General features: G+C 48.3%; 1 protein-coding gene across 2 annotated transcripts in view; it reads right to left on the reverse strand.

The window, feature by feature from the left end:
* The window catches only part of LOC144176015 (putative D-lactate dehydrogenase, mitochondrial), a 149,952-nt gene that overhangs the window by 121,582 nt on the left and 1,620 nt on the right, over window positions 1–26,750 (reverse strand). The window contains exon 1 of one of the 2 annotated variants that reach the window (XM_077705119.1): window positions 2,642–2,783. The exons of the other annotated variant lie outside the window; for it this stretch is intronic. The gene's annotated coding sequence lies outside the window, so the exon portion shown is untranslated. Of the gene's footprint in view, window positions 1–2,641; window positions 2,784–26,750 lie in introns of those variants that run through there. 2 annotated transcript variants of the gene reach the window in all.

A 26,750-nucleotide genomic window follows, 5' to 3' on the forward strand; every position in this document is an offset into this window, starting at 1 on the left:
TCTTTCTACGTGTTCGTACTCGCCGGGATCAAGCCCTGGCATACGTCAATGCTATTGCCATCACTTCCTGCCGTGCCCGCACCCTGTCGCACTTGATCAAGGTGGGGTCACCGCCGCCGGACGTCGCTGCACTTTTCGGCCCTTTGCTGCCTTCGGATGGACACTGGAAGCGTACGTCCATGATTTTGAAGTCCAAGGTTCACCGGCAGGTTCGTCATCTTCACGACTGGTTTCGCATCCTGTGCCTTCACAACCAAGACGGGTGGTACGCCCAGCAGAGACTCCGTGAACACCGCCGCCTTGCCGCGCGACTAACGGAAGCTTACTCGAATGAGGTTCGTCGAAGACTTCCAAATAAACAGAGAAACGAACCCTCGGGCACTACGGTAACATACCATAAGGGCATCACAGTCCCAAGTGACATTGAAGGAATATTGAAGCTAGGCCCAAAGTTCAGCATGGAGCCCGAAGCCAAGAAGTCTCAGCGTCTGGGGACTGTACACTGCGTGGCCGACAAGGTACACTGCGAAGAAAAAGCAGCGTGTGTATCAGAAGGTGTGGACTGCCTGAGCAAGACTGGGAACAAAAAGCGTTGACACAGACTGGATTTGGAACGAGTGGTAAAGCACTTCCAAGTATATCAGCTCAGCCTTGTACAAGCCGACAAAGAACGTGGGTTCGTTGTACTGCCATCTGCCACATTTTCTGAAAAAGCCTCTGAGGCGATGCAGAAACATTTCAGGCCTGTCAAAGTGAAATTGCAGAAGGCAAAAGCACTAGCCCTCGAACTTTTAAACAAACAGAACCTATCCACCCTAGGGAAAGAAGTTAGGAAATGCCAGGAAAACGTCCATCAAGTGTCCTTTGCTGGCAAGACTCACAGAACGGATTGCCCGTTCAGGGCAATTGTGACAGAAGAAGAGTGTTGGCAAAAGCTGATAGGGAACTTCCTGAAACACTCATTTGGACTGCTGGAAACCGTTGACCCCTTTTTAAGTGGACAGCTCTCAGAGTGGTTGAAGTTTTGACTGGCTGGAGGCAACGCAGCATTCTCGGTCGATATCGAAGACCTGCTGTACTCAATCAGCACAACGAACTTTTCGTGGCACTGCGCGAACTTATTGATACTTGTGGGGCAGTTGCCTTCCAAAATGGCCGCGGTTTATCTACGGAGACCTTTCTTGAGCTTTTAAACATGTATCTCTCATCTACAGTAGTGAAATACGGTGATTTCTTGTTCGTACAAAAGAAAGGCATCTCTATAGCTTCTTGCATTGCTCCAGTTTTATGTCATGCCTTTTAAGCCAAGTTTAACGGCATGCTCCAAGAAGCCTCTGACGATACACGTGTGATCAGATTTTAGATATGTTGACGATTTCTTGATAATTTTAAATTTGAGCACTAATGACGTGCTTTTACGTGTGGCTGATAACATCATGACCGTTTTTAAAAACTGTTCCAAGCAACTAAATTTCACGCGCGCGATACCCCCAGATAACACCATCAGGTTTCCGGATTTGAGAGTAACGTTTTGCATTGGCGACCATCTGCGTTGGATGTATGAACCCCGCTCAAAGAAAGGTCTTCTACCATTTGTCTCCGCCCATTCAAAATTGGTAAAACGCAGCATTGCCAATATATGCTTTTCTAACGCGTAAACAAGAGCTCTTGTCACACGATGGAATAAAGCTTTCGCCAGCAAGTTGAGCGCCTTCTTAGCGCACGGCTCCCTGAGACATTTTTGCATGCGGTGGCCGAAACCTTGTCCAGGAAGTTAAAACAGTCAACGCAAAACCTCAATCCCCGGAAAATGAACGGTGGAAGGTGCAAGTCATGCCCTATTTCCACGCAATTTCTCACAACACGAAAAGGGTAGCCCAAAAACATGATGCAAAAATGGTATTTTCTGCCCCTAGCAATCTTTCGGACTTGTGTGCTCGTATATACAACAAGCAGACCAAGAAAAAGCCGTCCAAAACGCAGCATCGAACAAGATTCGTTGACTGCGCAGACCGTGTCATATATTCGATTCCGTTGTCCTGCAAGTGGGTGTACATCGGCCAAACGGGCCGGTGGATTAATGACCGAATTCGCGAACCCCGCACGTGCCTCAACAATCGTAGGGGCACCAACTTGGCGGAACATGGGCGTTAATGTCGTTGCAGCCCGGATCTAAAAAGCGTGTCCATAGTGGGGCTTAGTAGGCTGTAGGTTCGGGCAAGTTGGTAATGCATGCTGTACTGCAATTGCGCACAAAAGTAACAACACTGGAGAGAGACGACACGACACAGCGCCCTTTCAACACGCTTTATTTAGAAGAAGTCACAAATTTATACTGCCCACTCTCTCTCATACACAATAATTAAAAAAAAAGGAACAAACACCTCCTCCCCTCTGAGAATTACCCCAATCTTAGGGCACGTGCCACTACGATTGCCGTTTCACGACAAACCATTGTCTTGCCCAAGGAAGTGCATCTCCTTTTCCGTAAGTGCGAGGGAGGGAATGCTTACACAGCAGTCCCCAGTACGCGCAATTTCATTGGCCTCAATGATCTCGCCGGTCGTCTGGTTCCTGTTCATCGCTTAACATTGTTACGTGGCGGCAGGACACGAACAATGAACGATAATGATCTACTTACACTATTTACAATCCGCCATGGCAGAGTCCGCTCTGTCTGCAAGCCCGGTTTTTCCTCTTCGTCTTCGACACCGGGCTATGGCGCAATGGGGCATTGTCCACCGGTCCCGTGACAATATAACACCAGAGTCCTTCAATGCCTTTCTGGTCATGAAACTTCGCCGTCACGCTATGGGAGAGCTTCGTACGCTGCCCAGGGAGGCCGCGCCGCGGCGCTGGTGTTGATCGGAGGGCAGCCGGGGGCGTGATCAGAGTGCGTTTGGCAGGGAACGGACCACGGAGTAAGATAAAACAGACGCTCGTCGCCTTATCAGCAGTGCGCTTTCGCTTTAGGTAGAGTTCCTGTATATCGCTTAGCGCAAGAGTTGCGCGTCTGACTGCCACATGCCGCGGGTTCCAGTTCGACAGAAAGCCCGCTTTCCGTGCTGCGCACAGTCAGTTCTACTCTACTGGGCATCCGCAGTTGTGGAAGCGGCGGCAGCGGCGGCCGCTCATCTGATAAGCGGTCCGATATCGTGCGCCAGTTTTTGCCCGGCCGCTCCTCGCCACTCCTCCTCGCCGCTGCCACTGGCGCGGCGGCCCGGCGGCAGCTTTTTCACGCGAGGAGGGTGGCTTTCCCACACGAACTGGAACTCAAGATGGTGGATGGACGCGCAACTCTGCTGCCCTAGGTGAGCTCTATATAGGAACTCTAGCTTTAGGTGTCGTGGGCCGCTCAAAAGGACTTGTCATTTTGTGAGTGGCGAAAAAATATGGTGCGAACGGGCATCCTGCCGGTTTGGCTACGGGGCAGCGGCGGCCGCCCGATGCCCTCCGATCTGCGGTGGCGTCCCTCGCGGTAGCCCTTGTCCCCGTGCGAAACTTGGCCGGGAGTTTCATTACCAGAAAAGCATTGAAGGCCTCTGATAACACTTATCAAGCATGGGGGTATATTTGCGATCCCGACAGTGAATTGCCAAATGACATGAGTTGGCATTTTTTATATTGTTGGCATGCTCGCGTAGTCGATCATTGATACACCTCCCCGTTTGCCCTACGTAAATCTTTTTGCAGTCTAACGGTATGACATACACTACACACGTAGTGCAGTCAACAAACCTAACCTTGTGTTTGACTTCACAAGGTGTTTTTTTGTCTTTACAGTAGCTCTTTTTTCACAAGTATCCAAGCTTTAAGGGTGCGGAAAACACGACATTGACGTTAGTTGCAGCTACAATCTTTTTTAACCGGACCGTGCAAACGAACAGCAAAAACAAACCTATGCCGTCATTCTATACAACCATGGGTTATCGCACCGGGTAAAAAAGATCGAGCCGCAACTAACGTCAATGTCGTGTTTTCCGCACCCCTGAAGCTTGGATACTTGTGCAAAATTACCTTCTGTAAACACAAAAAATAACCTTGTGAAGTCGATTGATTGATTGTAGGGTTTAACGCGCCGACGCAACGCAGGCGATGAGGCGCGCCGTAGTGGAGGGCTCCGGATTAATTTTGACCACCTGGGGATCTTTAACGTGCGCCGAAATCTCGTACACACGGGCGTTTTTGCTTTTCGCCTCCATCAGAAAAGCAACCTTGTGAAGTCAAGCACAAGGTTAGGTTTGTTGACTGCGCTACGTGTGTAGTGTATGTCATTCGGTTAGACTGCAAAAAGATTTACGTAGGGCAAACGGGGAGCTGCATCAGTGATCGACTAAGCGAACATGCCAACTATGTAAAAAATGCCAACTCAGGCTATTAGGCAATCCACTGTCGGGATTGCAAATGTACCCCCATGCTTGATAAGTGTTATATTATAGCGATTAACAGGAACCAAACGACCCGCGAGATCATTGAGGCCAATGAAAGTGCAGTGCTGGGGACTGCTGTGCAAGCACTCCCTCCCTCGCACTTACGGAAAAGGCGATGCACTTCCTTAGGCAAGACAACGGTTTGTCGTGAAACCGCAATCGCAGTTGCACGTGCCCTAAGACTGTGGTAATGCAAAGAGGGGAGGAGGCGCTTGTTCCTTGTTTTTTTGGATGAGTGTGTATGAGAGAAAGTGGGTAGTATAAATTTGTGACTTCTAAATAAAGTTTGCCGAATGTGCGCTCTGTCTCGTGTCGTTTCTCTCCAGTCTTCGTTACGTTTATGCGCAATTGAAGTACAGCATAGTGGGGCGTGGTGCGACAAAGCAGGAGCGGGATATTATCGAAGCCTTCTTGATATATAAACCCGGTGAAAAATGTGTCAGTGAACCTTCTATGGAGGATCCAAGAGAGAAGCACGACCCAGCACCCGTTCTCGTAAGGCGATGGAACCAACTGTGAGCGAGGCAGTGGGCGCAGCTTCGTCTTCTTCCTCACCCCAGCTATCGCCCTCTGCCTGCGTCCATCTCATTTATTTACAACACACTCCCCCCCCCCCCCCCCCGGCCAGAAAGCCAAGGACTGGCCTTCAAGCTGACCCTTCATATGAGGTGCCTGAACATTGTCCAAGTAAGTGATGAGGTGAAAATAAATGATGTCGGACTGTTGGTGCGGGTGGAGCTTGAAGCCATGATTCTCATCTGATGAAGCGTCCCCGCTTCCCTGCGCATCAGGATCACGCGCTTCGCACCACAGGTCTTGGGGTAGCCGCCGGGGTCGTAAGGGAATCCGATAAGTTTGGGTAGCTTCATGTGATTCTTGATAACGAGCACGTTCCAGAAGGTGCACTGCTTGGTCGGTGGGCAAACGATTGTAGCTGGGGAAAACAGAAGAAGTCTAGCATAATTCGTGGTGTTCGTATGGCTGTCACCTTCGGTTCTCAAGCTGTCTAGTTGAACTGGCGGTGATTCCGCGCTCGGGGAAGGCGCCAGATTCTGAAGCGGGATGTGGACCGGAGCTTCAAAACTTTCGAATTACTCGATTTGGGCAGGCATCTGTGGACTCGGTGAAATATTCGGCGTCTAGCTGGGATGCGGTCGCGGTTTTCCATGACGTGACGCAAGGCGTGGCTCCTCAGCTTCGTTCGGGTAGGTGGGCGTCGATTCAATTCCTTCCGTCGCGACTTCAAACGCGCGGTTTTCTTTTCTTTAGGAGCGTCATCTAGGTGCACACTGCGGATGGTATCACCAGGTGCCAATATCTTGGGCTGGCAAGGAGGCCCGCTGTGCTCGCTCTCGCCATAATCACTGAGCTCCTTGATCTGGTGCGGTCGCGGATATGCCTCAGCAGAAGGTCTGAAGGCACGGCAATCGGTTGTAGAAGAGACCGGCAGGAACGCGTCTGCCTGATCGTCACCCTGCGCCTCTATCCTGTCGCTCGAAAGCAGCATGCTCTCACTGTCGGGAAAGACGGCGAGGATGGTACTTTGATGACAGATCGGGACAGTCAATTGACGCTGGGTGTGGTCCTCTGCTTTCACAGTACACGGTTTCGTTACAGGAGACTCACCGTGAGTGGCGTTGACAGCAGAGTCACCAGGTGTCATCCAAATGGACGAGCCGCTATTGGCTGTGTGTTCGTCGTGCATGGTGTGCTCGGGCTGTTGTTGACGCGTCTCTGGCTGAACCCTCGGAAGAGCGACAAATTAGGTGTTCTGCGGTACGTTGGGAACACCCGTGCGCTCTCGATTGTCACTCCTCCAGGTGGTTCGGACGTAGCCATCGGCGGCTGAATTCACAGCGGCTTTGCCAACCGGGTGGAGCATCACGCGCATTGACACGAGCGCATTTTGTCGTCAAAATGCTGGGATACGGCAGCGTCTTCCTTTAGCTTGTCTCCGGTCAGGTTTCCTTGAATTGCAGCGTCGAGGGCCCGTATCTCGCTCGGCGTGTCGTGGAAGTGGTAAATGTTGGCGGTAAGGTCGGTCACGTGCAGAGCCGGGTCCTGGAGGAGGGCGTCGATTGCCGTAATGAGCCCTGTGATTTTCTCTCGCAGGAGCCTGCGGCGCAGCTTCAGGCGTTCCAATGGAAGGGGTGGCGTAGAAAAACGAGGGTCGGCTTGGGCACGAGCCATCATTGGCAGCGGTCGAGGGCAAGGCCTCCTGGATCAAATAGCGCGAAGGTTCCAGGCCCCGCGAGCCTCGCAGCCGCTGCGCCGTCAAAGTCAGGTCCGCTCGTGCCTCGAATCCCGGGTTTCACGGCACCAGCGTATGGAGGATCCAAGAGAGAAGCACGACCCAGCACCCGTTCTCGTAAGGCGATGGAACCAACTGTGAGCGAGGCAGTGGGCGCAGCTTCGTCTTCTTCCTCACCCCAGCTATCGCCCTCTGCCTGCGCCCATCTCATTTATTTACAACACCTTCTGTGGTAATCACCGAAAAAGAAATTGCTTTTTTTAACCGACTGCAACACGTGTAAGATTGGGTTTTGTGCCTTGCTTGCCTCCTTGTTGCGTAAGGTGTGGCTTTTCTGCGCATGCGAAAGCGAAGGAATTTTTTGTATTTAGCCAGCAGAGTGTGTTTTCAATAAATCAGTTGTAAGTCTAGTGCCGTCTGTGTCTGTATTCGTCCCTTGTGTAGCGCCTTAAACGCTGGTTCCCTATTCAAAGAATATGAACCAACTTGCACAGCTATCTACCTTAGTTCCTCGGTTCCTCACAAAAGCAACTTGTTCCAAGAACGCCGTTCCGTACAAGACTGTTTAAAAGTCACGAACATGCGATTTTTTCCGTCCACCGAATGCGCCATTTGGCAGTTTCAACGTGTGTCTTTCCACAGCCACAATTTAGCCCATAGCGAACAGGTAACCGCTGATAGATAATTCGGTACTGGTATACAAAACAGACCGGGTCAGCTGTAAGTCAGCTGACGACCCTAACGCTGACGCTGCAGCTTTTTCATCGTACGTCGAAACAACAAGAGGCGGCAAAGGTATAATAGACAACTCCCACAACCATGCACGACTGTTTTGTTTTGCAGTCATTCATATTTATAATGTACCCCTCACGTGCGGCCTGTAGGGGCGCCACTGAAATCCCCCTAGCGGCCCGTTTCGAAAGCAGCCGCGAGAGTCCCCGGCCCCCCGGTCGCCATTGATTTTCGGGCTCGTTCAAGACTGCGATTTACCGTTTGTACGTGTTCGAAATACAGAATAATGTGGAGCAGCCAATCTGTTTGCAAACGTATTGTGTTTACGAGAGTATAAAGGTTTATGACGCGAACGTAGTGTGGTGCATTCGGTCTGTATGAGCGCCTCACAGGCCGGCGTCCCGAAGCCGGCGTATGCATACAGCTGATTGCAATTTCGCTGCCCTGAAATTTAGTGGCAGTGTCTCCGTAAGCAGTGTTTCCTCCGATGGTCATGTTGCGGCCATACATTATGATGTAAATCGGCTTTGTGAGCTTACATAATCTAGCGGAGCACTCATACCTGACAGCACGCAAGTTACGCTTTGCAATATCACATATCAGATATTGATCACTCCTCTGGACAAGGAAATGCGGCATAAAGTTCACAAGCATTCAACGAAAGAAGTACTATGGATAGTGCAAAATTGTACTCAGGAGTCAGCACACGACGACAAATTTAACGCTGGGTCGCCTCGTCGCGAGGTGAGCGCTCGCAAAGTTTCATCTGTTACATTTATCCTCCACGAGAAGCGCGTAGACGGGCGTGTAGAATAATCCGCTTCCACGGTTAAAGTCTTCTAAGAAACATCGTCATATGACACAGGCAGACTGCAGAATATAGCATAAACCGAAATCAGAAGGCCTTATCAGATACCATATCAGATACCACACTCTTCCAACGAGCCCGTGTGTAGAAGATTTCGGTGCACGTTAAAGATCCCCAGGTGGTCAAAATTCATCCGGAGCTCTCCTCATCGCGCCTCATCGCCTCCGTTGCGTCGGCGTGTTAAACCCTACAATCAATCAATCAATCAATCAACTCTTCCAACGACACTTCGCATCGCTTGTGAACTTCCTACACTGTATTCTTAAAAAAATGCGTCCACCGAGTGATCAGCCGTTCGTCGAAGGCGAAAAACAAACTTAAAGTGAACACGCAGCTTGTGTGTGTCATTACTAAAACGTTCATTCGTTTCTTTTGTTCCGCATTTGTAAACAACGATAGTGACAATAAAAACATGCACTGACCAAGAATGTTTAAAATCCAAAAAAGATGTTTCGGCTCCCGTACGGGTGCCCTGTCCACAATAAAAAGTGGGGGCGAAAGTGATCCGGTTACTTTTCTTCAAGATGTGACGTAGGCAATGTGCGTACACGTGTGGGAAGTTGCCGTCATTGCGATTAAGTGTGTGCTCCGTGGTCTGAATTGTCAGGAATTCAAGATAAAGTCGTGAGGTGCAATTCTCCTCTTTTCGGATTATTTTTGCATTGGCCCAATCTATTTCATGGTGAGTTTCTTCTGCGTGTTCAGCGAGAGCGTTAGAAGACACGCTCTTCTTTCTTACGTCGTACATGTGCTGCTTCAGCCTTTATTGAAAATTTTACAATGTACAGGTAGCGCATGTGCCAACTCAAAAGTTACGGCACTCCCTCGTGAACGTGAAGGATAAGCTCATAGAGGAAAAGTTCCCAGGCGTTGTCTACAGCATTCCCAGCGCTGAGTGCGACCGAAGCTATGTCGGCGAGACAGGAAGTTTTCAGCAAAGATTCAAGTAGCACATGTACGACGTAAGAAAGAAGAACGTGTCTTCTAACGCTCTCGCTGAACACGCAGAAGAAACTCACCATGAAATAGATTGGGCCAATGCAAAAATAATCCGAAAAGAGGAGAATTGCACCTCACGACTTTATCTTGAATTCCTGACAATTCAGACCACGGAGCACACACTTAATCGCAATGACGGCAACTTCCCACACGTGTACGCACATTGCCTACGTCACATCTTGAAGAAAAGTAACCGGATCACTTTCGCCCCCACTTTTTATTGTGGACAGGGCACCCGTACGGGAGCCGAAACATCTTTTTTGGATTTTAAACACTCTTGGTCAGTGCCAGTTTTTATTGTCACGTGTTTTCCTGAGCAGACGGGTTTCCGTTCAACCCTCAATTTTAAACAACGATAGTTAAGCGTCCCCCGCCCCCTCCCAAATGTATTGCGAAATATCAGCGCATTTCACATCTAGTTGGTCTGGTGAATACTACCTTCCGAAGCTGCACTAGGTTTTTTCATTCCCGTTTGACTATTCTATTTATTTCTGTCTTGCAGGCCACTCATTTCTCCGTGGTTTCATAAACTTATACCTTGGTTCTTCCTATAAGGCGTGAGTGGGCACATATTTAACAAGGCACAGGCTTTGAGTGGCTTATATTCCCACAAAAGGCCCAAGTTATTGTCAGCTATTGCGTTATCACATCCCCGAAACATATTTTTGTAGGACGTACATATCTGAAGCAAAGCCGCATTTGTTGTCTGCGCTGCAAAGCGAACCAACCTCTTACAGTGCCAATATCATGTCGAAACGAGGCGACAACAGAAATCATTTGTGCATGACAGTGGTGATATGCTGCTGCTGTTGCCGACGCCCGCAAGAGCGGCCAAGAAGCGCGCAGAGCCGCCTCCCCGGGCAGCTCTTGTTGGCGTTCCAGCGCCCTAACAAGACGCGGCTGTTTTTTGTAAGTGCACCAAACGTGCAAATTGCTTACAGACGTCACCATAACAAGTTGTTTATTGCGCGGAAAGGCAAAGAGAAGCGAAACAGAACCAAAACACTGCATGACCACATATCAGCCACGCAGCGCTCATCCCGTAAACGCCGCGAAGAAGCGGCGGCAGGCGGCGCAGCCATCGCGAAGCTCGAGGCGTATAGTGGGTCCACGGCCAAACATTTAGCGCAGGCCGGGATTCTTTCAAAGCAAGCTTTAGAGCGTTATTACTACATCCAGAATTGTGTTTTATTACACAATGTTACCCCCTTAGGCTTTTATGTTGTTACTCCAAGGCAGTACGTAGAAAAAAAAATACTAAAGCCCTCGGACAGCTTTGTTTGGGCGAAACACGTGAACAGGAAATCCTGTACTGAAGCGTTGCGCATCTACTATTTCTCCCTTCCTAGTAATCACTGCATGAAGCAATGTTATCAAAGGATTGGAAATTGGCTAACTCCGATTCACAAGGAAGGTGATAAAGGAAACGTGCGCACTTATCGGCCGCTGTCCTTAACATCGGTTTGCTGTAAGACTTTAGCGCATATAATTTATTCAGGCCTATTGAAACACCTCCAGGATAATGATTTCTTCTCAGCTACACAGCACGGCTTTCGCTCCGGATTATCTAGCACAACCCAATAAATAGAATTTATCCACGATATCACACTTGGTATAAACAACAGCGTACAGATAGATGCAGTATTTCTGGACCTTAAAAGGCGATTTATGTGGTGTCGCATAACCTACTTTTGTTTAAATTATCAAGTCTAGGAATTCCAGAGCGTTTACTCGCCTGGATCAAAGACTACCCACGTATGCGTGAACAACGCGTCGTCGTCAATGGCGCGTCGTGCTGCCCTGTTGAAGTTTTATCCTGTGTACCACAGGGGTCTGTGCTCAGACCATTGTTATTTGTAATATTTATACATGACATGCCAGCTGATCTTAAATCTACTGTTAGACTATACGCAGATGACTGTGCGTTATACCTTCCAGTTCCGTGCATAAATGACGCGAAAATTTTGCAGTCTGACCTGGACGCCGTAACTAGTTGGTGTGGTAAATGGAAAATGTCATTGAATATAAAGAAGTGCTACCATGTAAATTTACAAATAAGATAAATAAGTTAGTAACTTCATACCACAAAAATGAAACTGCCTTGCAAATGTGCGATGAAGCTATATATCTGGGTGTCATATTTTCTTCGAATATGAATTGGTCTGCACACGTGGACACAGTTGCGGCGAAAGCGTCCCGGATGTTGTATTTTTTCAGGGGAACTTTAAGCATGCCCCTACAGGTTTGAAGGAAACGTTGTACGTCACTAACATTAGGCCTGTGCTAGAATACGCTTGCCAATCATGGGATCCATTTACTAATAAGAATATTGACAAGTTAGAGCTCGTACAAAAAGGAGCAGCACGCTTTGCCACAGCCAATTACGATTTCACTGTCAGAAGCTCGAGTATTGTTGACGGACTTGGATGAAAAACTTTGGAAGCACGTAGGAAAGTATTGAGGTTAAAATTTTTATTTAACATTCTAAGTGACAAGACAGAAATTAATAAAAACATTTATATAAAATAACCTCATTACATCACTACTAGACGAGATAACCCAAGAAAAATGAGACCGTATCAGTGTCGCATTGATGTCTTTATATACTTCATGTCTTTAAATACTCATTTTTCCCTAAAACGATTGAAGATTGGAATGCTCTACCCAGTGAAGTATTTGCCGCATCTGATTTTCACACTGCCATCGGTGATTTCGTGATGTAACATGTAACAGTTGTGTATTATGCTCCGCCATTGTATTTCTGGGTGACGTTGCCCTTTTGTGTATTGCCCTTTTCAGTGATTGCCTTATGCATCAAGATTAGAACCCCCCACAATAATGCCATGCCGGCACTATAGGTATATGTAATAAATAAATAAATAAATGTCACCCTGCCACACCGCGCAAGCGTGAGGATCAGCGTCTACTGTGAAGGTGGTGCTCCTAACGTCGACGCTATCGTGGAGAATGACCAAAGGTTGCTTCTCGACCGCGGTGTGTATGTCGCAAGAGGCATTGTGCGGTTTAAGAAACGCAGATGCCACGTTTTGGCCACCAATTTCACCGAGGAGTACCAGCAATTAAACAAGGGCGCTGCAATTACGTTCCTCGAAGAAACAGCAGTCAACAAAGTGACGTGCGTAGGCTAGTGTCGACGATTCGAATGCCGCGGCATCTGCTCAGCGGGGATTTATCACTCGGCGCGAGGGTTTCTGGAATAGTCGAATTGTATCCATAACACTGGAGATCAACGAAGATTAATTCGCGTTAGTTCGGAACGCTCTCCCTATCGGAAGACATAACACATGGGGCACAGAAAGAAAGAACGGAACACGCGCCTCCCTTGGCACACCGACAACACCGATAACACAGACCGGCGCAGCCGAGCCAGGGGAGTGAAACTTCCTATACCTTGCATGGGACGCGATATTCGATCGAAGCGCCGGAAAAACCCCTAGTGTTTGGGGGCGGTACTAAAAACATGGCGGCGTGTTGCAGACATGCGCTAGGAAACGCCATCTTGATGAGGACTGAAAAGCCGAGCGGAATGGGTGGAGGGGGCAAATTAGCGCCAAATTCAATTGGGACGCACATGGAAGGTAAATTGAGCGAGTGGAAGATATTCAGATGGCCAGCGCACGACCTTTTTCCTGTTGCGCAGCCCGCCACATTATCGAAAGGGCAATTGTTTTGTTCTGATTGATGAAGTTTTACGCGTCCACTTCTTTTTGCACCACTTATTCTAAGTACGACGTTGTTTTGGTTTGTTAGTACACACAATCTAGACAAGGATAAAAGTACAGGTATTTTCATTTTTATTGCTAAATGTACCATTCATACAGTAAAAACACAACTTGGGTATTTTACACTTTTGGTCGCAAACAAAAGTGTATGGCACATGGCCGCATGCTAAATAGATATCCAGCCAGTGCATATCTGTCCAGTGCCTTGTCTGTCCATGGTCCTCGTAGTCTCTGGTGGTGATATGGGCAGGACACAGCCGGTAGCTGCTGTAGATCTGTCGAGGTGGTACATGAGCCAGGTTCTGCCTTCTCGCATACTGGAGCCAAAAGCGAGATCTGGAACATCAAGCACGTGTGTATATTTGGGTTAGCATTAATACTAGCTTTACTGCTGCTTTCAACTAGCATCTGTATTCGGAATAAACGTTATATTAGGAATCTTTCTTTCTTAAATTGATTTTGGCTACAAATACGACTTGTGACCAATTGTAAAGGCAAATTTTAAATTAAATATAGCCATTATTATTAAGAGACGCAGATACGTTTTTCTATTTGTGCGCTGATAATGTTCGGTGGCAACGACCCACCTTTCCTCCTAATCCAAAATACACTTCTGCAGACAAAAGCAGCCATCCCACACCAGAATCGCTAAGCAATTATTCATGCATATATATACTTTGGCGCCCTATGTATTCATCAGGTATTTCTCGGGCGCTGCAATTTAACCGGCTATAAAAACCTTATTTCAAAACTTCTAATAAATTCCTAGCAAAGGTTAAGCCTGCACTGACTAATTATTTATCGGCTTATAGCTGTAACTGCGTTCTTGTGAATACATCGATCGTTCTTGTGCTAAAGCTGAAACTGCAAGCACGGAACTGAAGGTAAATTATAAATTATAAGTGGCGGAATTCTAGTTATGATTGTATTATAAACATATAAAGTAATTGCTTACTTTGTATAGTTATTGCTACAAATTTATTCTATGTGCCATTGATTAATTCACGTGACGACAAAATGCAGAACACACAGAACACACAATTGAAACGCAATAAAATAATTGATGTAGTCACTACGGTAAAATGCATTCGCATTTTTCAGTTATTGCAAACTACAACAGCCTGCCCGATGAAATTGAAGCTCTATCATCTTTATCGTTATTTAAAAGGCTTCTTAAAAAGTTTCTGCTAGAGTGCTGAATGGTACATAACTGTCAGTTAAATTTTTTTGTGTATTTTTGAGTATTATTTGTTGCACTTTTGCGTATTGTTTTTTCTCGCTGAATGTATGTTTGTAGTGCTGCTCTGGGTTTTGTTATTTTATGTTACATTTCACTTTAATTCCTTCTTTTCCTTTTTGCTTCATTGTGTTTTCTCATACTGAGTGAATGTAATTATGCCTGCTTTTGTTTCTTGTGGCATAGGGTGTTTAGAAATTTCACATAGATGCGCGGTTTAGTGTTTTCTATCTCGTGAAAATTCCTTAGTGTTCTTTTGAATATTACTATAGTTTTACATAAATAATATTGCGTTTCCTGTTTTTCTATTTGTCCTTTTTTTTCTCCCCCTTCGAGTCCGCCCTAAATATACCACTTATTTTGTATTGCTATATTGTCAATGTTTATTTATAATTTATATTATTACTCTGCAATGCATATAGCTCTATAATATGCTACTGTATGATATGATTCTAGCGGCTTTCACTGTTTTATTCTTCTATGTAATATTTACCCGAGGGTCCTGGTGCAGTCTCGACTATGGGACCCTCGTCTGTATAATTTTGTTTTGTAACCTTCATCTTCTTGTAAGATTGAATAAACTTCTGCTTCTTATATATGGTTATCTGCTTTGTAGGGTGTCAATTTATTGCATGACGCATATAGCAAAGTGACGTGTATAACGAACAATTACCACGGTCCCGCACGCTTCGTTATACAAGCGTTTGACTGTATTTTTCGGGCGCTGCAATAAACCGGTTATAAAAACCTTATTTCAAAACTTCTAATAAATTCCTAGCAAAGGTTAAGCCTGCACTGTGATTATTTATTGGCTTATAGCTGTAACTGCGTTCTTGTGAATACATCCATTGTTCTTGTGCTAAAGCTGAAACTGCAAGCACGGAACTGAAGGTTAAATTATAAATTATAAGTGGCGTATTTATAGTTATGATTGTATTATAAACATATAAAGTAATTGCTTACTTTGTATAGTTATTGCTACAAATTTATTCTGCTATGTGCCATTGATTCACGTGACGACAAAATGCAGAACACACAGAACACACAATTGAAACGCAATAAAATAATTGATGTAGTCACTACTTAGTTAACCTAGTGCTAACAACACGATATGAACCTGCGGACCCACCCTTTAAAGGAGCCATGAAGACAAAATACAAGTTGGGTTTATTAGAAAGACTGCTTAGTCCCGATAACAATGATACCAATATCATCGCAATCTTCGAACAAATAACGGAGATATTAAAGAAAACGTGTGAAGCCGTGGCGACCCCCTAGCCAATTTCCCGCAACTTTTCTATGACGTCACGGAACCTTGTTTGTGCGATTGGCGGTCGCCTAACTGACCTGTCGCGACGACACATGACTGGACGTCTGTAATGGGCCCTCTAGTTCCATTTTACCGCATCACTTGAATGCTAACGTGCCGTTAACGCACTGAAAATTATATTTTATTGTTGGCCCGTATGACGTCATTCTTGCTCATAACACGTCACTGTGGCGCAAAATTTGAAAGTTTTTAAATACTTCTTGCTTTTTTTTTCGTTAAAAAACATCTTTTGTGGCTGTAATGGAGCTGAGTGAGATACTGAATCCTAGTTCTTTCAAATTAAACGAAGTTGTATTTTCTCTTCATGGCTCCTTTAAGCCATAAGTGTATGAGATGCCTTCCTCCAGCTGTGGACATAAACAGGCTGATAATAATAACGATAACAATAATATTGGTAGTAATATTATAATAATCACAATAATAATAATAATAATAACAGCAACGCATGCTACGAAAACAAACTAAACGCAGGCAATCAAAAGATAATAAAAAAAGTGCAGATAAGCTCACACTGTTCCATTAGTGTATATGTTGTATTAGTGTATGTGTTGCCTCATATACACTTTGCTGCATACCGCGCATTCACTTGCGCTAAAATGCAAAACACACGATCTAAAGGCAATAAATCAATAACGCACGTATAAACAAACGTGTGTAGCTAATGTTGTGATTGGATTAATTACCAGATGCTCTGCCGCGCATTTCATGCTTCAGACACGAGTCAAAGGAGACAATAAGAATGTAATAAATAGATAGTGCACGTGCATGCTCACTTAAATTATACAGCTACTGCTGCAACCGCATCCAGCTATCTCGTGCAAGCGTAGAAAAGCAAAACAAGCAGCATGCAGACCGTACCTTTCGTCCGCCGGGATCCAAAAGCAGTTTATGCCGGCCTGGCGTGAAGAATTTTGACACCACTCAGTACAGCACGATCTGTGATGACGGCGCGAATCCATTCATGCGTCTGTTTTGATTAAACAGACTTTACAGTGGTAAAAACGGCCCTCGGAACACCGTGGATCGTAGCATACCTATGGGCGCGACAAGAAACGCCCCTTTTCAGCGGTGCGAAGCCGAAAGGCGCGGTTCCTGTTTTCCACTGCTGGTGGCGCTCGTATTTTCGCAATCTCGAACTGCAACGTTTACGCTTACTTGCATATTAAAAACTTCATAATTAATAATTAACCTAGTATTAAATACAAGATGCAACAACAACGTTCATTTATGCTCGCATGTAGTACAGCCCCCAAATGTTAGGATCGCTGCAGTCACGGGACAGAAAAACGGCGGAGTTTCATCCCCCTGGCCGAGCGGCAAAAGCACAACACAAATAAACGGCCCCGCACCCGCAACGTTGCGGCACGGCACCAGCAACCCGCAAGCGGCACGGCACCCACAAACGCAAGGCACCCGCAGCAGCCGCAAACGGCACGGCACCCGCAACGTTTCAAAGGGTCATGGACACTGTGCTAGCTGGTCTGAAGTGGCACACCTGCCTCGTATACCTTGACGACGTTGTGGCATTCGCCCGGACTTTCGATGAAAACCTTGCAAGGTTGCAGTCTGTACTCGAAGGTTTTCGCTCATCGGGGTTAACGCTGGTTAACGCTGAAGCCCGAAAGGCGCCGCATCGCTTACAAGGAACTCAAGTCTTTGGGACACGCCGTCAACGCCGCGGGAGTCCTGCCAAACCCGGCGAAAACATCAGCCATAGGGAACTTCCCAAGACCGAAAGACCAAAAGAGCGTGCGAAGATTTCTCGGACTATGCGCATACTACCGGCGCTTCGTCGCAAGCTTCGCCTGACAAAAGATAGCACCGCTTTCACCTGAGCCCAACAAAAAGCATTCTGCGAGCTGCAACAACGCCTGCAAAACCCGCCCGTGCTCGCTCATTTCGACGACAACGCCGAAACGGAAATGCACACGGACGCCAGCGATATAGGTTTGGGTGCCGTAGTCGTCCAAAAGCAAAGGGGTTGCGAAAAGGTAATCGCCTATGCATGCGTGGTCTGTCGAAGGAGGAGGAAAAAAACTACTCTGCCTCCGAAAACGAGTGCCTGGCTATCATGTGGGCCATTTCAAAATTTCGTCCATACGTGTATGGCAGACCGTTCAAGGTTGTGACAGACCACCATGCTCTGTGTTGGCTCGCTAATTTGAAGGACCCCTCTGGCCGTCTTGGGCGGTGGAGCTTGCGCCTGTATCGACGTTACAATAGTCTATAAATCCGGCAAGAAACACTCCGATGCCGACTGCGTGTGCCGCACTCCCGTGGACCCACCACCACAACACACCGATGAGGGCAGCGCGTTCTTCGAAGTCGTGACAGAGAGCGACGTAGCCGCCAAGCAGCGTGCCGACCCCGACCTGCACGTCATGATCGACTACCTCGAAGGACCCACGCCGCCGTGCACAGGGCGTTCAAGAGGAACCTACCAGCATTCACCCTCAAAAACTCCGTCGTCGTGAAGAATAATTTCAGCCCCGGAACGAGAACGAATAATCTACTTGTCATCCCTGCAGACCTTCGTGACAAAATTTTGGAAGCGTGCCACGACGACCGGTCTTCCCGATATCTAGGAACAGCTCGCACTATTGCAAAAATCAAGGCGAAGTACAGTCGGGGACTTAATTTTGCAGACCACGCGAGCGCGTGGCAAAAGCCACCGATGCGCGCTCTGGAGGCCCGGCGCCTGTTGTCGAGACCAGCGCGGCGCGCATGCGCGTCCTGTTTTACTCGCGGGCACGCCGATTTTCTCGCTTCCTGCAGCGGTGCTGCAATGGCCACTCGAGCACCGCACAGCGACGCCTTTGTAGCATTCCTTACTTCCCGAGGGCACATTTAGGGCCTAACGTGACGATTGCGAGGGCTTTGGTGCAAATGCTCCTCGCGTCCTGATAAACACTTGCGCGTAATGTTTTATTTGTTTGGTTTGTGTTTTATGGTTTATAGACGATGAGACTAGCGGCTTGCGAACGGCGTCCCCGAATGAAGCGCGTACGAAGCACAGTCCCACGGTACCGCGCTACCGATGACGAAATGCCAGCTATATGAATAGCAAACCTTTATTCACCTTGTTCATTGTGTAATTTGGCCACTGAACATATATTCCAGCTCGCTCTCCGCTGCCCACAAAGTAGGCGATTCGCAAGTTATATAAAAGAAATTATTTCGGCGTTTTTGCTGCCTACTTCATTACTTAAAAAAGATAGAAATACGGACTCACATAAATTGTCTGTTCGCTCTGCCCGTCGCATTCGTAAAAATGGCACCTCGGGCTCCCATTCAATGCCGTAAAATTATTCGCTACTTTTGAGAAGCTGTTTTTCAAAGGGACATTTGCCGGCTTACTAATAGGCCAAGAGAAGCTGTTAGCCGAGGAATTCACGCCTACGGGTATGAATTGCTCCAAGACCGGAGCAATTCTTCAAGGTCGGCTTGCATTGATTGATTATGAGGTTTTAACGCGCCGATGCTACACAGGCGATAAGGCGCGCCGTAGTTGAAAGCTCCGAATTAATTTTGATTACCTGGGAATGTGTAGCATGCGCCGAAATCCCGAACACACTTGAGCATTTTCGCTTTTCGGCTCCATCAGAAAATGGCCACCTTGCAGATGCCCAGCGGAGCGAAAGGGCAAGGTCAACAACGAAAGAGGACAAGCTGATTGTTTTTCAGTGGTTAAACACCCGTTCATTAGTGACAAAAATGTTCGGAAGGCCCTAAGTAGTGATTAATATTACGGAGAAAAGTAGCGAATACTGTTATGGCGTTCTTCGATGGGAACCCGAGGTGCCGTTTTGAATAATGCCGACGAGCAGAACGAACAGACAAATCATATGGGTATGTCTTTAAATCGTTAAAAAGTAAGGAAGTAGACATTAAAAATAAAACAGAGGATATATTTTATAAAAATTGCAAATCGCCTACTTTATGGGCAGCGGAGAGCAAACTGGAATATATGTTCATGGGCCAAATTATACAATGAACAAGTTGAATAAAGGTCCGCTATTCATATAGCTGGCATTTCGTCGTCGGCAGCACGGAACCGTGAGACTGTGCTTCGTACGCGCTTCATTCCGGGACGCCATTCGCAAGCCGCTAGTCTCATCGTCTATAAACGATAAAGCACGAAACAAACAAATAAAACATTACGCGCAAGTCTTTATCAGGACGCGAAGAGCATTTGCGCCAAAGCCCTCGCAATCGTCGCGTTAGGCCCCAAATGTGCCATCGGGAAGAAAGGAATGCTACGAAGGCGTCCCTATGCGGTGCGCGAGTGACCATTGCAGCACCGCTGCAGGAAGCGAGAAAATCGGCGTGCCTGCGAGTAAAACAGGACGCGCATGCACGCCGCGCCGGTCTCGACAACAGGCGCCGGGCCTCCAGAGCGCGCGTCGGTGGCTTTTGCCACGCACTCGCGTGGTCTGCAAAATTAAGTCCCCCACTGTACTTCTCGCCCCGACTTATATCCGAAATCACCCAGTACGTTCGGATTTGCCGTGACTGCCAGCGACGAAAAACGCCGCCGACAAGACCCGCCGGAATACTGCAACCGATCACTGTCCCGTCGAGGTCATTTCAACAGATCGCAATGTACCTTCTAGGCCCGTTCCTTACGTCACGATCACAGAACAAGTGGATTGTTTTAGCGACGGACTACATGACGCGCTACGCAGAGACCGCTGCTCTTCCGAGGGGCCTGCACAAGAAGTCGCCAAGTTCTTCACAAACCAAATTGTGCTGCGACATGGAGCCCCTGAGGTACTACTCACGGAGCGCGGGACGGCCTTCACTGCGGAGCTTAGGCAAGGAATCTTACGCTACAGCAACACGGATCACCGAAGAACTACATCGTACCACCCTCAAACGAACGGACTAACGGAACGCCTGAACAAGACAATCGCGGATATGCTGTCTATGTACGTCGACGTTGAGCATAAGACTTGGGACAAAGTCCTTCCGTATGTCACGTTTGCGTACAACACGGCTATTCAGGAAACCACACAGATGACACCGGTCGAGCTTGTCTACGGAAGACGGCCAACTACGACGCTTGACGCCATGCTTCCCCACGTGGAAGAAGACGACCTCAACGCCGACGTCGAAGGATACCTTCAGCGCGCGGAGGAGGGCCGACAGCTCGCTTGAGTTCGCACAAAGGACCAGCAGCTGGTGGATGCGAGACGCTTCAACCTCCGACGCCGAGACGCCGAGTACCGCCCAGGGGATCGTGTGTGGGTTTCGACTCCCATCCGACGACGTGGACTCCGTGAGAAACTTCTATGACGGTATTTTGGACCCTACCAGATTCCAACGTGTTGGCCGCCTTACCTACGATGTGATCCCCGATGGTGATTCTGGAACATCACGACAACGCACGCGGCCCGACGTCGTCCACGTGGTTCGCTTAAAACCTTTCTACGCACGATGACGGACTTCTATATTTTAAAGCAACGCTTTTTACCTCTACCCCCCAAGGGTTCTTTCGCGACCGTTGGTGTCAACAGGAAACTCCAGGGAACAAATAAAAGACTTTACTGACACCACTGGGAATCGAACCTGGAACTAGTACACTAACAAGGCGAGAGCCCGTTGTCTTACCGATTTAGCGACGAGCCCACGCAAACACGGGGAAGACAGGTGGTGTACTCACCAAGCACATCTACGGGCTAACCCCCTGCATTCTCGCTGAATGCCACGTGAAAGAGTCACGCGACCTCTCGCGTCGCTGTGCGGTCCGCCCACGGCCCGTCTAGCGGCCCTGTGCGCGCCTTGTGCATGTGCTAAGAGTTAAAAAATTAGAGAAAGCTCACACCAATGCATGGCATCTCACTTCTAGTACGCCAATGTGCTAAAGCCTGTGGCCGCCGGTGTTTCCGTAAAAAATCACAGCTCCTTGTCGCCCGCCCTCACGCCAAATCAAGGAACACATTCAAATACTCCTTGATGGCCAGGCCATCACTCCAAGCCCCAGTATAAAGATCCTCGACCTACATCTCCAGGCCACACCAAGAGTGACGTGTCCTTGCAGCGCCTCAAACACAGCATTCATCAAATCATACAAATGGTCAGGCAAGTTGCCACCACAAAGCGAGGCCTCAAGGAATCTCATACCTTAATTGAAGCATTTGTCCTCTCGAGAATCACTTACGTCAACCCCCTGTCTTCTCCTCAGCAAGGAGGACATAGAGATGCTTTATATGATGATTAGAAAGGCGGTTGAGCAGGCCATTGGTCTTCCCATGAGTGCGTCCGCAAAGAGGCTGCTTAGCACGGGGCTCTACAACACGGTGGAAGAGCTGATAGAAGGCCACCTTTTTAACCAGAAGCTCCGACTCAGAACTGCAACGGGTCCCCGCATGTTTCACCACATTGGCTGGGCAGCACAGAATGTCACTCCACTTGATGCGATTCGGACTCTTGGCGACTAAAACTAAAGATTCTCCCTTTGCTTAGAAATATGTACCCCTCACACGAGGAGGGTCGCCAACAAGCACGGGCTCAAGCGCTCAACACCACCCCCGGTGGGGATCATGCACTTATCTACACAGACGCCTCCCAACATCGAGGGCGACAATACGCCATCATCGTGGCTACCTCCAGAACCAACCTCCTTGCGTGTACATCACTCAAGACCCAAGAAATGACGGCAGCATAAAAGGCAGCGATCACCTTGGCTCTCGCACAACCAGGGGTTCGGAGGGTAGTCATCGATTCCCAGCAAGCCTACCGGAATTACCAGTCGGGTTGGGTGTTGCGACCTACACTACGTGTGCTAAAAACCACTCCCGAAACGGTTCTATTCAGCACATCCAGAACCCGCTCACGCTTCCATGGAGGGCAGCGAATACGCCTGTTGCGGAAGAACGGAGTCCGTAGCCGCCGCAACGAAACAAGAACTGCATTTCAATCACATGGACGTGCTTATCACTACGATCATGGCGTCCGAAAGTTCCTCGTCGTTCTCATCTTTCTTCCCTAGCGTCCTCGAGCCATGTCCTCTTCTTCCTCTCGGTTACTTTGCTATGTACAACACAATAAATTCAACAACGCCCACCAACAAGCCTGCGCTTTTACCTCCCGTGCTATGGAGCTGCACGAGGACAGTCACCCGCTTGTCACGTTCAGGGAGCTCCACTGCATTATCGCCTTTAGAGACAGACACTACCTTCGCCTTACCCTCACCTTTCCAGAGAACAACAAACTACCCTACGGCTCATACAATCCGGCTCCTTCCCACTCCCGACGCGTACTAAATGCACCCGAATCGCTACGACGCTGAATGCAAATTTTGCTCAGAAGTAGGAACACTCCGCCACATAAATCAGGGTGTGCGACTTTAGCCCTGAGCTCCCTCCCCTCTCTCCGTCAGCTACCAAACATGAGAAGGGAGATGCTGCTGTTCAGCACCTCTCTGCCTCCGCAGCTTCAGCTGGTGGACAGAGCACAGGCGGCACGGACTGCATTTTGAGTTCCAGTGAAGAAGAAACCCCTCCCCAGGGTCGCACTCTAGGCCGTGCATAAATCTGAATCGAAGTATATCCTCCTCTACCTCCTCCTCCTGCTCCTCCTCGTTCTCCTCCTGCATTTCTGCCGCAAATCTCGTCGCCTCCGTCCGCGGCGCAGAAGCAAGATAGTGTAACACCGAGTTTCAACTTCCTTTTATTTTATAAAAAAAAAGTTTCCACTCATGTGCTACACCAATACAACTCAAGCAACCACCATTCATGAATCATGCATTGATTTAACCTTACCAAGAATATCTCTTTGAAGTAATAAATGGTGTGGTTCAGTGCATTTCACTTCCCTCTGGTTTCATTATTTGTACAGCGACGTGAGTAAATTTAAGTGACGTTGCATGGGTAATCATTGTGGGCGGCGTTTACAGCTTTGCTTTCCAACCATATTTACAGGGTGGATTGGAGCGATTTTTTTATTTGTTCGGACTGTCGCTTGTGTTAGCATCGGGTCGATGCACTCTTAGAGGGGGGGGGGGGGGGTAATGCCGCGAACCATGGTTTGGGTTTGGTTATTTGTGTTTTGCTTTTGCCGCCCGCCTGCTCCGGTCTGTGTTATCGGTGTTGTGTGCGCGAAGGGAGGCGCGTGTTCCGTTCTTTCTTTCTGTGCAGCATGTGTTATCTCTTCTCATAGGGAGAGCGTTCCCAACTAACGCGAACAGCCTATAATAATCTTCGTTGATCTACAGTGTTCTGGATACAATTCTACTATTCCAGAAACGCTCGCGCCGAGTGATAAATTTCCCGCTGAGCAGATGCCGCAACATTCGAATCGTCGACACCAGTCTACGCACGCCACTTTGTTGACTGCTGTTTGGCCGCCTGTGTATTGTTTGAGTTGTTAGGGGAGCACAAGTTCACTCCAAGAAACTTGTTATTTTTTTTCTCCAAGACAGCTGCGTCGTCTTTGGCTATGTGACAATACGATGATTACTTGATTTTACAATCCATACACCTTTCTCCACACTGATGAGTTCCACGCTGTTCGTTGATTAGTACACGCGTACGCTGAAGCCACTGACCAAAGAACCGAAGCGCACGAGAAGTTGCTTGCCGGCCCGACCCGCCGTGTCCAGCGATAGCGGGCCACTCGGGGCGAGCGAGCCCAGCGGCGGCGACTCGCCGGCCGCCGCAGGCCGCCGCTGCATTGCCGGATGTAAACAAACGCTTCGTTAGTTTACATCAGCCTACGTCAGCCTTCTCCGCGGCCATGATTGGCTATCCAGTTTTGCGGGGCCGTCCCGCGACGAGGGAATTCCGTCCGAGAGCGATCTGCTCCGCCGTCGCAAAGCGACGAAAAGCGACGACCGGCTGATCGCTTTGCGACTTCGCGCGCCGTCGCGCGAGGAGGCGAATCGCCAGTGGGAACGTGCCTTATAGCGCTTTCCATTGGGTGAACAGGAGCACTTCTAACTGCACCCAAAGTGCTCTCGCAAGTTCTGGCTTCTTCCAGTGGTCGGGCAGGAGCAGGGGCTTTGTGTTTCATTGGTCGAGGAGGAGCACTTTTTTGGCGCCGAGAGCAGCCGAGAGCAGTTCTCAGTGCTCCGTCGCCAGCGGCGGAGTAACAGGGAACGTCGAGGAAGTGACATGACCTCTTTTACTTCATTTATGGTTTTATCCCCGGGCGGCGGAGGAAAAATGGCGGAATCCAGCAGCCGCGATAGTCGCTCAGTGCGTACGGCAGCAGCTAAGCGCGGCTGTCTGGACGATGCTGCAACTTTTAGATGATGAAAGCACCACAGATTCAAGCGCAAACTCATCATCGGACAGCAGCAGCAGCGACGACGACGACGACGATTTGACATTGCATGAGTTTATGTTCGAACACCTGTTCACCCCGCCGGAGCAGCGACCGAAGGTAGAGTCGTATCTGGAAAAGACGGCAGATGCTGTTATCGTTCGCAGCTAATTTTAGGGAGATACGATGGTGACCCTATCATGGACATGAGCATCCACTCGGCTTCTTCATTCGTCGCCATGCGGAAGGCAGACACAAAAGCACCGGCACGTACCTGGCAAAACTGGCGAGGAACAGCGTGCGGAAAACACGAGCACGCGAAATGCTCTGGGAAGCGAGAGCGGGAAAAGTTTGGTCACATGACTCTTGCCATCATGCCCTCCCCCTCTTTTCACTGCTCCCGGAGCAGCGCGAATGTTTCATTCGCGGAACGAAAGCACACGTCCCCATTACTCCCGTGTGCTGCTCTGGCTGCTCGCTCCACTTGCTCCTGTTCTCCCAATGGAATTCGCCATTAGACGAAGTATGATCGCTCGATTATTCATGGGTTGCCCGGGAAATTACACAAGGCGTTCGGAGGCAGACAGGATTTGGTGAGGTAGTTCACATCTGAGTTGAAAAGTAGTTTTACATCCATCATTACACCGAGATCACGCACTTAGTGAGTTTTAAGGGTTCACCGAGCAGACAGTACAATCTGCTCCTTTCGTCGCAAATGTCGACGAAATACGAGAGACTTTTCAATAGGCGATAGACCAAGTAAATGCCTCCCTTCGCTTTCTCGCTCACTTCTCATGCTGTTCCTCTCCCGTAGCGCTTCTCCCATGGTAAACACGCTGGAGGTTTGCTCAAGTCAATCAGGCCGGGTGCGTCGAAGCCAGCGCTGCCGTAGGGCGGAGACGGGCGTGAATTGAGGCGCCCTACTACAACGTTTATCCACGTGCGCTTCAAGCGGAATGTGGAACCTATCTAGTGGAACCTTTCGTTGCTGTTGCCATTTGATTTCTTGAATGCCACCAGGAGCTATAGTAGCGCGGGCCACAGCAGACGACGATTTTCTGCAACTGATGTAATATTTCATTTGCTATCGCAAAAACCAAGCATATATGATTTTTTTAACTAGGGAACACTGCAAATATCACTGATTCATTGATTTTCCGCATTATATTTCCGTAATGTCTTGTTCTTGTTCAACAATGTTTACAAGTATGAACATTGACACCGGGCTTCTACGTTTAGATTTGGCTGTGGGCATATAAGACTAGTGCGTAGCTTCTGTTTCACTTCGGCCGGGTAGCTGAATCGAGTCACAGGCAGACAGACATAGAGACAGACCAAAATTTCTGCGTTTAAGTAGCCTAAGATTGAGTACCGCCTCTAAAAAAAATTGCGCCAATCCACCCTGTGAATGTGGTTGGAAAGCAAAGCTGTAAAGGGCACCCAAAACGACTACCCATGCGACTTCACTTAAATTCACTCCCGTCGCTCTACATTACGGAAACCAGAGAGAAGTGAAATGCACTTAACCACACCCTTTATTAGTTCAAAGAGATATCCTTGGTAAGGTTAAATCAATGCATGATGCATGAACGGTGGTTTGTTTGTTGAGTTTTGTTGGTGAAGGGCATGAGTGGAAACTGTTTATGAAATAAAAGCCAGCTCAAACCAGGTGCTAGACGATCTCACTTCTCCGTCGCTGCCGCAGGAGACGGAGGCGACGAGATCGGCTGCAGATACGAAGGAGGTGGAGGAGTAGCAGGAGGAGAAAATACTTCTATTCGGATTTCTGAATGGCCGAGAGCGCTGCCCAGGGGAGTGGTTCCTTCTTCACTGGAGCCCATATATAGTTGGCACCGCCTGTGCTCTGTCCACCAGCTGAAGCTGGGTAGGAAGAGA

The sequence above is a fragment of the Haemaphysalis longicornis genome, unplaced genomic scaffold (genome assembly GCF_048455015.1).
Source record: "Haemaphysalis longicornis isolate Haplotype H1 unplaced genomic scaffold, Haemaphysalis longicornis Haplotype H1 scaffold_3, whole genome shotgun sequence".
NCBI lineage: Eukaryota > Metazoa > Arthropoda > Arachnida > Ixodida > Ixodidae > Haemaphysalis > Haemaphysalis longicornis.